The sequence below is a fragment of the Bos javanicus genome, chromosome 15, assembly GCF_032452875.1.
Source record: "Bos javanicus breed banteng chromosome 15, ARS-OSU_banteng_1.0, whole genome shotgun sequence".
Classification (NCBI taxonomy): domain Eukaryota; kingdom Metazoa; phylum Chordata; class Mammalia; order Artiodactyla; family Bovidae; genus Bos; species Bos javanicus.
Window position 1 is genome coordinate 41,112,966 of NC_083882.1, and position 9,658 is coordinate 41,122,623.

At 38.4% G+C, this 9,658-nt stretch overlaps 1 non-coding gene across 1 annotated transcript; it reads right to left on the reverse strand.

Moving 5' to 3' along the window:
- Window positions 1–4,164: 4,164 nt before the first annotated feature.
- On the reverse strand, window positions 4,165–4,237 carry TRNAG-UCC (transfer RNA glycine (anticodon UCC)). The gene has a single exon. It is a non-coding gene; the product is annotated as a tRNA-Gly (tRNA).
- Between the last annotated feature and the right edge of the window lie 5,421 nt (window positions 4,238–9,658).

Consider the following 9,658-nt stretch of genomic DNA (forward strand, 5'->3'; position numbering starts at 1 on the left):
ATCTTCTCTCACTTTCTCAAGACTTACTTCTCCAGTTATCTCCTGTCCCTTCTAAATGATCAACCCCTCCCCCCCTTTTCAGTGGGACTATTTTCTTCAGCTCATAAGCATGATTGACTATCCTTTATGTTTAAAGTCCTTCTTTGGTTCCTCATCCCTCTCCAATTACTGCCCATTTCTCTGCATCCCTTCACACCTTAATGTCTCACAATATTTGTTTACATGCTTATCTCTATTTCACATTTTATCACCTCAAAATTCTCAAATTATGTCTCTTCCATTGCACCATTTCACCAAAACTTCCTGTGTCAAGGTTACTGTAATCTCCATGTTGTCAAGTTCAATGGACAATTTATTTTCTCATCTTACTCTCAGTTGCATTAGATCCAGATGACCACTCTTACACCACTGATTTTCTTCTTATCTCTGATGTCTATGACAATTTCTTCTCAGTCTTTGTTATAGACTCTCTTCCAATGTCTAAATATTGGTGTTCTGCAGGGCTGCTTCTTTCTCTCTTCCTAAATGATCAATTTATATAGCCCAAGATATCATCTACATGCTGATAATGACCATATTTGTATCTCCATCTCACTCTCTCATTTGAACTCCAGTCCTACATATCCAGCTACCTGATTCAGCTACCTACTTGAGTTTTCTACTTGGATACATCTTAAGCATCGTAGTCTAAATATGCCTAAACAGAGCTCCACTTAGTTCCTCAAACACATGAGGAGCTCTTTCCTACCTCTAGGCCTCATCTATGCTACTCCGTCTACTTAATTCCAGTTCTCCTCACTTCTTATTCTTCAGGTTTCAGGGAGACTCTTCTGCCCTCTGCCATCTAATATTCCCTTCTAATGCTATTGATATTTCTCAGGTGGCTCAGTGGGTAAAGAATCTGCCTGCAATGCAGGAGATGCAAGAGACATGGGTTCAGTCCCTGGGTTGGGAAGATTCTCTGGAGGAGGGCATGGCAACCCACTCCAGTGTTCTTGCCTGGAGAATCCCATGGACAGAGAAGTCTGTTAGGCAACAGTCCATAGTGTTGTAGAGTTGGACACGACTGAAGCAACTGAGCAACACACACACACGTACACATGCAATTACTCATGTATGATTTTTTCCCTCTCTCCTCCACTGGACTGTGTTCTCTTGAAGGCAGGGTTGTGTTTGTTTTCTTCTCCATCATATACCCCACTCACAGTACAGTGCCTGGCATGCAGTGGATGCTCAACAATGGCTTGCAAAATGAATGAATAGCTAATGACAGGGTTTTATATTGCCTTGGAAATGCAAGTCCCTGGGCAGGGCAAGGAGACCCCCAGGACTGTTACCCAGTTTCAGAAATTAGTGTCAGGGAAAGACCATAAAATTTCTTTCTAGGAAATCTGAAAATGTTTCAAATAAATGTGTCTATTCATTTATGTAATTGCACAGAGCACTTCTCCAGAGCTCTCATTCTAAGTACTTCAGTAAAATAGGATAATGAGTCAGAGTGTTGAGAGGAGACAAACTGCCTTGGAACTTGAGGTCTTGGAAGAATCAGAGCCAACACCCTAAGTGTTGCTTCTCTTTAAGGAGGGATGTTGGTTCAAAGGGCCACAGTGGGTTCATCATCGGAAACTGGGACACCAGATTCAAGCCTGGGAGATGCCTTCTTGGTTGATTACAGATCCTTCAGACCCGAAGAATAAACTCTGCTTTATATTGCTGTAGAAAAAGTGCTAACTTGGCTAAGTGAAGTTAGCCTCTGTTGCCTGGTTTCCCAAATGCATATGACACCTCTAAAGGGTCACGTTCATGACTCATTCACTCATAGACAGCTTTAGAAGATGAGGATGAGGTTGAGTATAAACAACTGAGGCAAAACTAATGATGCCTCTTGCAGAAAAGGCAACCCAGAGGCTGGGTTGGTGATATATAAAAGAAGACAGCAGTGGGGCAACTGATCAATAAAGAAATATTTTATTTGTTTCAAAGATAGCGTGCTTCAAAATTAGCTGCTCTTTCCAAAAAGAAGAATTTCTTCCAGTTATTCTATATAGCCAGGGAAGAAACTGACCTCTTTGGGAACCAGTCTGTATCAGAGGCTGAAAGCAGTAGAAATGGACTCTGACTACTTAAACTAGAAAAGGGGGGGTTTGGAAGGATAGTGAACAGCCCTAGGACTGAAGAAAAAGCTGAACAATCAGACACCCGAAAGGCCAGTTATCAAGGGAGCTCCGGGGTTCTCAAGTGATCAACATTTCTTTAGGAAACTACTATCCGATGACTGAGATTCCAAATGAGAGCCCGACTGACCTACACTGAGAGCCATATGCCTGCTTCAGTGGGAAGGGGTTGGAAGCCTGAGATTCTTAGTCCCACTAGAGCCAAAGGGAGTAGAGGGAAAAAAAAAAAAGATTCACAAAGGACTCGATAGAGCAGACAAAACAAGCAATTCATGATTCTGATGGTGGTAGAGGTGTCAGTAACCAGATTAATGAATTAATTCATTGTGAACCTTATCAGTATTTATATAATTCAAGTCATGTGACTATAAGCTGTGTTATACAGATGAAATAAAAGATACTGATTAACATTAAAGAAGTTACCATGCAATGTTGGGAGGCAATTAAAAAGACATGAAATTGTTCAAGTTATGGTTCCTTGGGTTGCAAGAAAACAAAACTCAGAGTTACTCAAGTAAAGAATAGTGTTTATTGCAAGGAAGCAGAGCTCTCACAGAATCAAAGGACATGAAATCAAGTGCAGTCGAGCATCAGGGGAGATGGAGAGGAACAGAAGCAGCTGGCTACTGGTTCTATTTCTCTCTCTTGGGCCACGGGCTCTTCTCTGCTCTTTCCTTCTTGTCAGCTCCATTTTCCTTTCTCTGCAGAACAGCTTCCGCCTTTTACTCATCAACTTGCAAACGTTTGCCATTATTTTCAGTTTACAAGACTTTTGCACCACCAACTGTCAGCAATCTTATGTCTCATATTAAGTTCTCAAGATAGAATCTGTTCAGCCTCGCTCTTCTCTTGGTGCAAGGTCACACAAAGTCAGATTTCTAGGCAACTAGTGGCTCAGACTGTAAAGAATCTGGCTGTAATGCAGGAGACCTGGTTTTGATCCCTGGGTTGGGAAGATCCCCTGGAGAAGGGAATGGCTACCCACTCCAGTAGTCTTGCCTGGAAAATTCCATGGGCAGAGGAGCCTGGCAGGCTACAGTCCATGGGGTCACAAAAAGTAGAATGTGACTGAACAACTAACATTTTCACTTTTTTAGCTTTCAACACACTGGCTAATTTGGAGTCAGGTGGTCATCCTTCGTTCAGTTCGGCCTTAGCTGTGTGTGTGCGAGTGTTTTTGGATGGATGTTGGTCAGAAGGAGGTGTGTGCGCGAAACTATAGGCAGGGCAGAAAAATGTTTTTTTTTTTTAATTTCTTATTGGAGTATAGTTGCTTTATAATGTTGTGTTCTTCTCTGCTGTACAGCACAGTGAGTCAGTCATACATACACATAGATCTCGTCCTTTTTGGATTTCCTTCTTTTACAAAAATATAACTACGATGAGTTAAAGAAGATAAATGGCTGATGTCGATAGAGATGGCTCTATTGTGTCCATGTTTTGGAAACATCTAGTTGAGAGGATAAAAGAGATGTAACAGAAGCTTGATAAGGTAGGACAGAGGGAAAATGTGGTGAGCATTTATTGCTTCTGCCAGATGAACATTCCCTCCCTCTGCTTTTACCTATGGTGCTCACCACACCGTCCCTCTGTTTCTTTAATCTATGAAATCTCCTCTAAGCACTTCTAATCTTTACATCTATCCCAGAAATTTTGACATTTTGTGATTTTATGTTTATTTAGTTGAAAAATATTGTCTTTTTCCTTTTGATTTCTCCTTTGTCAAATGGAATATTTGTAAGCATGCTGTTAAATTCCAAACATTTGGCTTTTTGCAGATATCTTTATGTTAATGATTCAGTTAATTTCATTGTGACCAAAAGACATACATTATATAGTCTGATCTTTTTTAATTATAGGCTTTTTATGGTCCAGAATATAGTCATTCTTGGTAAATGTTACATGTGTGCTTGAACTGGTATGTTCTATATGGGTCTGTTTGGTTTGGCTTATTCATGTTTTGTTTCTGTTTCAGCTTGTGGGATCTTAGTTCCCTGACTGGGGATTGAACCCAGGCCCCTTGCAGTGGAAGTGCAGAGTCCTAACCACCGAACCACCAGGGAATTCCCCATTCATTTTTTCTATATTTTTAGTGATCTTCACCAAGTTGTTCAGTACTGAAAGGTGTTAAAACATGCAACTGCAATTGTGGATTTATCTAATTCTTCCTTCAGTTCTATCAGTTTTTTACTTCCTTTTTTGAGGTTCTGTTATTAACGGTATATACATTAGAACATATATACATATGTTCTCTCCTCTTGATGGATTAATCAATTTATTATTATAAATGTATCCCTTTATCTTTTAATATTTCTTGTCCAAAAGTGTTTTCTCTGTATTAATGTAGCCCCTCAAACTTACCTTCAATTAGTGCTTTCACAGTGTATCTTTTTGCATTCTTTTAACTTGCTTGTGTCTACAGTTTTATTTACTTATTTTTATTATTTTTTTGCCATCCCATTGTCAGACACATTATTCCATTTGGTCAGATTATGTTTCTTTGCTCATCTTTTGGTTTTCAGAATGAGTCTAGCTCTTATTTGCAAATGCACTGAACTCACATGTCCTTGCATTTCCGTGTACTACTAAAACTTTTGTGTTTCTAAATTTTAACTTAAAAAAAAGTCGTCTCTTTATTTGTCTGCACTGGGCCTTGTTGTGGTATGTGGGGTCTTTAGTCTGCGCATACAACTTCTTGGTTGAGGCACGTGGGATCTAGTTCCCTGACAAGGGGTTGAACCCAGGCCCCCTGCATTGGGAAGGCAGAGTCCTAGTCACTGGAACACCAGGGAAGTCCCTCTAAATTTCAAATTTTGCAGATGGGTGGAAAATATGGTATGGGGAGGGAGGTGGGAGGGGAGTTCAGGGTGGGGAACACGTGTACACCCGTGGCGGATTCATGTTAATGTATGGCAAAACCAATACAATATTGTCAAGTAATTAGCCTCCAATTAAAATAAATAAATTTATATTAAAAACAAATTAGTGTCTAAAGTTTTAAAGTGGGTTTTTATAGATAGAACAAAATTGGTTCTTGCTTTTTTAAATCCAATCTAACAATCTCTGCTTTTAATTGCAGTGTTTAGATTGCCTATATTTAATGTGATTATTGATATGTCTGGGTTTAAATCTACCATATTGCTGTTTGTTTTCTATTTTCCTATTTGTTTTTCATTCCTTCTTTTTCCTTTTTTTTTTTTTTGCATTATTTTTATGATTCCTACTGATCTCTTTGTTGCCTTATTAGCTATACCTCTACCTTGTCTTGTTATTGGTTCCTCTACCATTTACAATATTGATACATCTTTAACTCATCACAGTCTACTCTCAGATAGTGTTAAACCATTTCATGTAAAGTGTAAGAAATTTTTCTCTTCTTTTGTAAACTATTGTCGCATTTTACTCCTATGTATGTTATAAACACCATGGGATGCTGGTATTATTTTATTTTCAATAGACAGTTTTAATAAAGAGATTAAACAGTGGAAAATATCTTTTATATTAGTCCACGTATTCCTCTTGATTCTTTTGGGTAGATACAAATTTCCAAATAGTATTATTCCTTATGCTTGAAGAATTTCCTTTAGTATATTTTAGAGTGCAGCTATGCTGGTAATGAATTTTCTCAGATATTGTTTGCTTTAAAAAGTTTTTAGCTCACTTTCATTTTTGAAAGATACTTTTGTTGGGCACAAAACTCCAGCTGATAGCTTTATCTTCTTCTGGTTTGCACAGTTTCTGACATAAAATCTTCTGTCATTCTTGTCTTCATTTCTCTGTACGTAATGTATTTGTTTTCCTCCGACTGCTTGTAAGAATTTCTTTTTAACCATTTTTTTCAGTAATTTGATTATTAAGTGGTCTGTTGCATTTTTATTTTATTTTTAATCAGTATCTGTATTGAAGTATAGTTGATTTACAATATTGTGTTAATTTCTTCTGTGCAGCAAAATAATGCAGCCATACATACATAAACATTCTTTTAAAAATATTCTTTTCTATTATGGTTTATCATAGGATATTGAATATAATTCTCTGTGCTATACAGTAGGACTTTGTTGTTTATCCATTCTATACATAAAAGTTTATATCTGTTAACCCAACCTCCCACTCCATCCACAGGGAACCCTGCTCAGTGATCTGTGGTGACCTAAATGGGAAGGAAATCTAAAAAAGATTGGATACTTTTGTATACTGATTCACTTTGCTGTATAGCAGAAACTAACACAACACTGTAAAGCAACTATGAAAATGAAAGTGAAGTTGCTCAGTTGTGTCCAGCTTTTTGTAACTCCATGGACTGCAGCACGCCAGGCTTCCCTGTCCATCACCAACTCCCAGAGCTTGCTCAAACTCAGGTCCATCGAGTTGGCGGTGCTATCCAACCATCTCATCCTCTGTCATCCCCTTCTCCTCCTGCCTTTAGTCTTGCCCAGCATCAGTGTATTTTCCAGTGAGTCAGTTCTTCACATCAGGTGGCCAAAGTATTGGAACTTCAGCTTCAGCATCAGTCCTTCCAATGAACACCCAGGACTGATCTTCTTTAGGATTGACTGGTTGGATCTCCCTGCTATCCAGGGGACTCTCAAAAGTCTTCTCCAGCACCACAATTTGAAAGCATCACTTCTTTGGTGCTCAGCTTTCTTTATAGTCCACTCTCACATCCATACATGACTACTGGAAAAACCATAGCTTTGACTAGACAGACCTTTGTTGGCAAAGTAATGTCTCTTCTTTTTAATATGCTGTCTAGGTTGGTCATAGCTTTTCTTTCCAGGAACAAGTGTCTTTTAATTTTGTGGCTGCAGTCACCATCTGCAGTGATTTTGGAGCCCCAAAATATAAAGTCTGTCACTGTGTCCATCGTTTCCCCATCTATTTGCCATGAAGTGATGGGACCAGATGTCATGATCTTCCTTTTTTGAATGTTGAGCTTTAGGCCACCTTTTCACTCTTCTCTTTCATTTTCATCAAGAAGCTCCTCAGTTCCTCTTTGCTTTCTGCCATAAGGGTGGTGTCATCTGTATATCTGAGGTTATTGATATTTCTCCTGGCAATCTTGATTCCAGCTTGTGCTTCTTCCAGCCTGGCATTTCACATGATGTACTCTGCATAGAAGTTAAATAAGCAGGGTGACAATATACACATACTCCTTTCCTAATTTGGAACCAGTCCGTTGTTCCATGTCCAGTTCTAACTGTTGCTTCTTGACCTGCATACAGACTTCTCAGGAGGCAGGTCAGGTGGTCTGGTATTCCCATCTCTTGAAGAATTTTCCTCAGTTTGTTGTGATCCACACAGTCAAAGGCTTTAGGGTAATCAATAAAGCAGAAGTAGATGCTTTTCTGGAACTCTCTTGCTTTTCCAATAATCCAGTGGATGTTGGCAATTTGATCTCTGGCTCCTCTGCCTTTTCTAAATCCAGCTTAAACATCTGGAAGTTCTCAGTTCACATACTGTTGAACCCTCACTTGAAGAATTTTGAGCATTACTTTGCTAGAGTGTGAGATGAGTGCAATTGTGTCGTAGTTTGAACATTCTTTGGCATTGCCTTTCTTTGCAATTGGAATGAAAACTGAGCTTTTCCAGTCCTGTGGCCACTGCTGAGTTTTCCAAATTTGCTGGCATATTGAGTGAAGCACTTTCACAGCATCACCTTTTAGGATTTGAAATAGCTCAGCTGGAATTCCATCACCTTCACTAGCTTTGTTCGTAGTGATGATTCCTAAGGTCCACTTGACTTCGCATTCCAGGATGTCGGGCTCTAGGTGAGTGATCACACCATCGTGGTTACCTGGGTCATTAAGATCTTTTATATAGTCCTTCTGTGTATTCTTGCCACCTTTTATTAATAAATCTGCTTCTGTTGGGTCCATACCATTTCCATACCCATCTTTGCATGAAATGTTCCCTTGGTATCTCTAATTTTCTTGGATTCTATTGTTTTCCTCTATTTCTTTGCATTGATCGCTGAGGAAGTCTTTCTTCTCTCTCCTTGCTCTTCCTTGGAACTCTGAATTCAGATAGATATATCTTTCCTTTTCTCCTTTGCCTTTAGCTTATCTTCTTAATGAAACTACCTATGGAACAGAAACAGAATAATGCACAGGCTGCATTTTTTAAATGTTTGATCTCCTTGGAGTCATTGAACTTTTTTTAGAACTGTGAGTTTATAGTTTTTATTTTCAATTTATTACTAGTAATGTTTTATTGTTAACAAGATGTATTTCTTTAAAAAATCTTTTCTAGCTTTATTGAGGTATGATTGACAAACAAAAATTGTACAGTCACACCCCAAAGATATTGCAAGTTTGGTTCCAGACCATTACAACAAAGCAAATATCCCAATACAGTGAGTCACAGGATTTTTTGCTTTCCCAGTGCATATAAAAGTTAAGTTGATACTATACTGAGGTTAAATGTGCAATAGCATTTTGTCTAAAAAATATGCATTCCTTAATTTTAAAAATATTCTATTGATAAAAAATGCTAACCATCATTTGGCAGTGCAGGGTTACCATAAACCTTCAATTTGCTAAAACACAGTATCTGTTAAGTTCGATAAGGCAAAGCACAATAAAACAAGCTACACCTGTATATACTTAGGTTGTAACAATATGGTTTCTTTAAGGTGTACAATGCGATAACTTAATATATGTATACATTGTGAAGTAATGACCACAATCAAGTTAATTAACATTTCCATTATCTCACATGGTTTCCATTTTTGTGTGTGTAGTGAGAATATATGATCTATTCTCTTAGCAAATTTCAAGTATATGTTACAGTATTATTAGTTATAATCACCATACTCCATGCTGTACATTAGATCTCTAGAACTTGTTTGTCTTAGAACTAGAAGTTTCTATCATTTGCATGTTTGGTAATTTTTTGTTGGATGCTGATGTTATTGATTTTAGTTAGTTACTAGGTGTCATTGTATTTTTTGAAAAAATACTGTTGGGTTGTCTTTATCTGACATGCAGTTATATTCCTTGAGATTAGTTAGATCTTTCTCAGGCTCAAAATTAGGCTTTGTTGGAGCAGATCCAGAGCAGCCTTTGGTATGGGGTTAATTTAAACGATACCCTTTGGAAGACTCTAGTTGATGTCATTTGTACTATGAGGTCTTTCTACTTTGGTGGTGGTTGTGATGGTTTAGTTGCTAAATCATGTCTGACTCTTTTGCCACCCCATGGACTGTAGTCCACCAGGCTCCTCTGTCCATGGGACTTTCCAGGCAAGAATCCGGTAATAGGTTGCCATTTCCTTCGCCACTATGTTGGTGGCAATCTGAAATATTCTCAGTCCTGGGTAAGCTCTGAAAGTTGTTCAGCCTGCTACTTTTTGGTGATTTTTTCATCAGCCTCAGGCAGTTTTATCTTATACATGTGCAGATCAGTACTCAACCTAAATTCAAAGGACCCTCTCTTCAGATCTTTCAAGCTCTCTCCCTCTTTCTGAGCAACTCTCTTCTCTCTGGT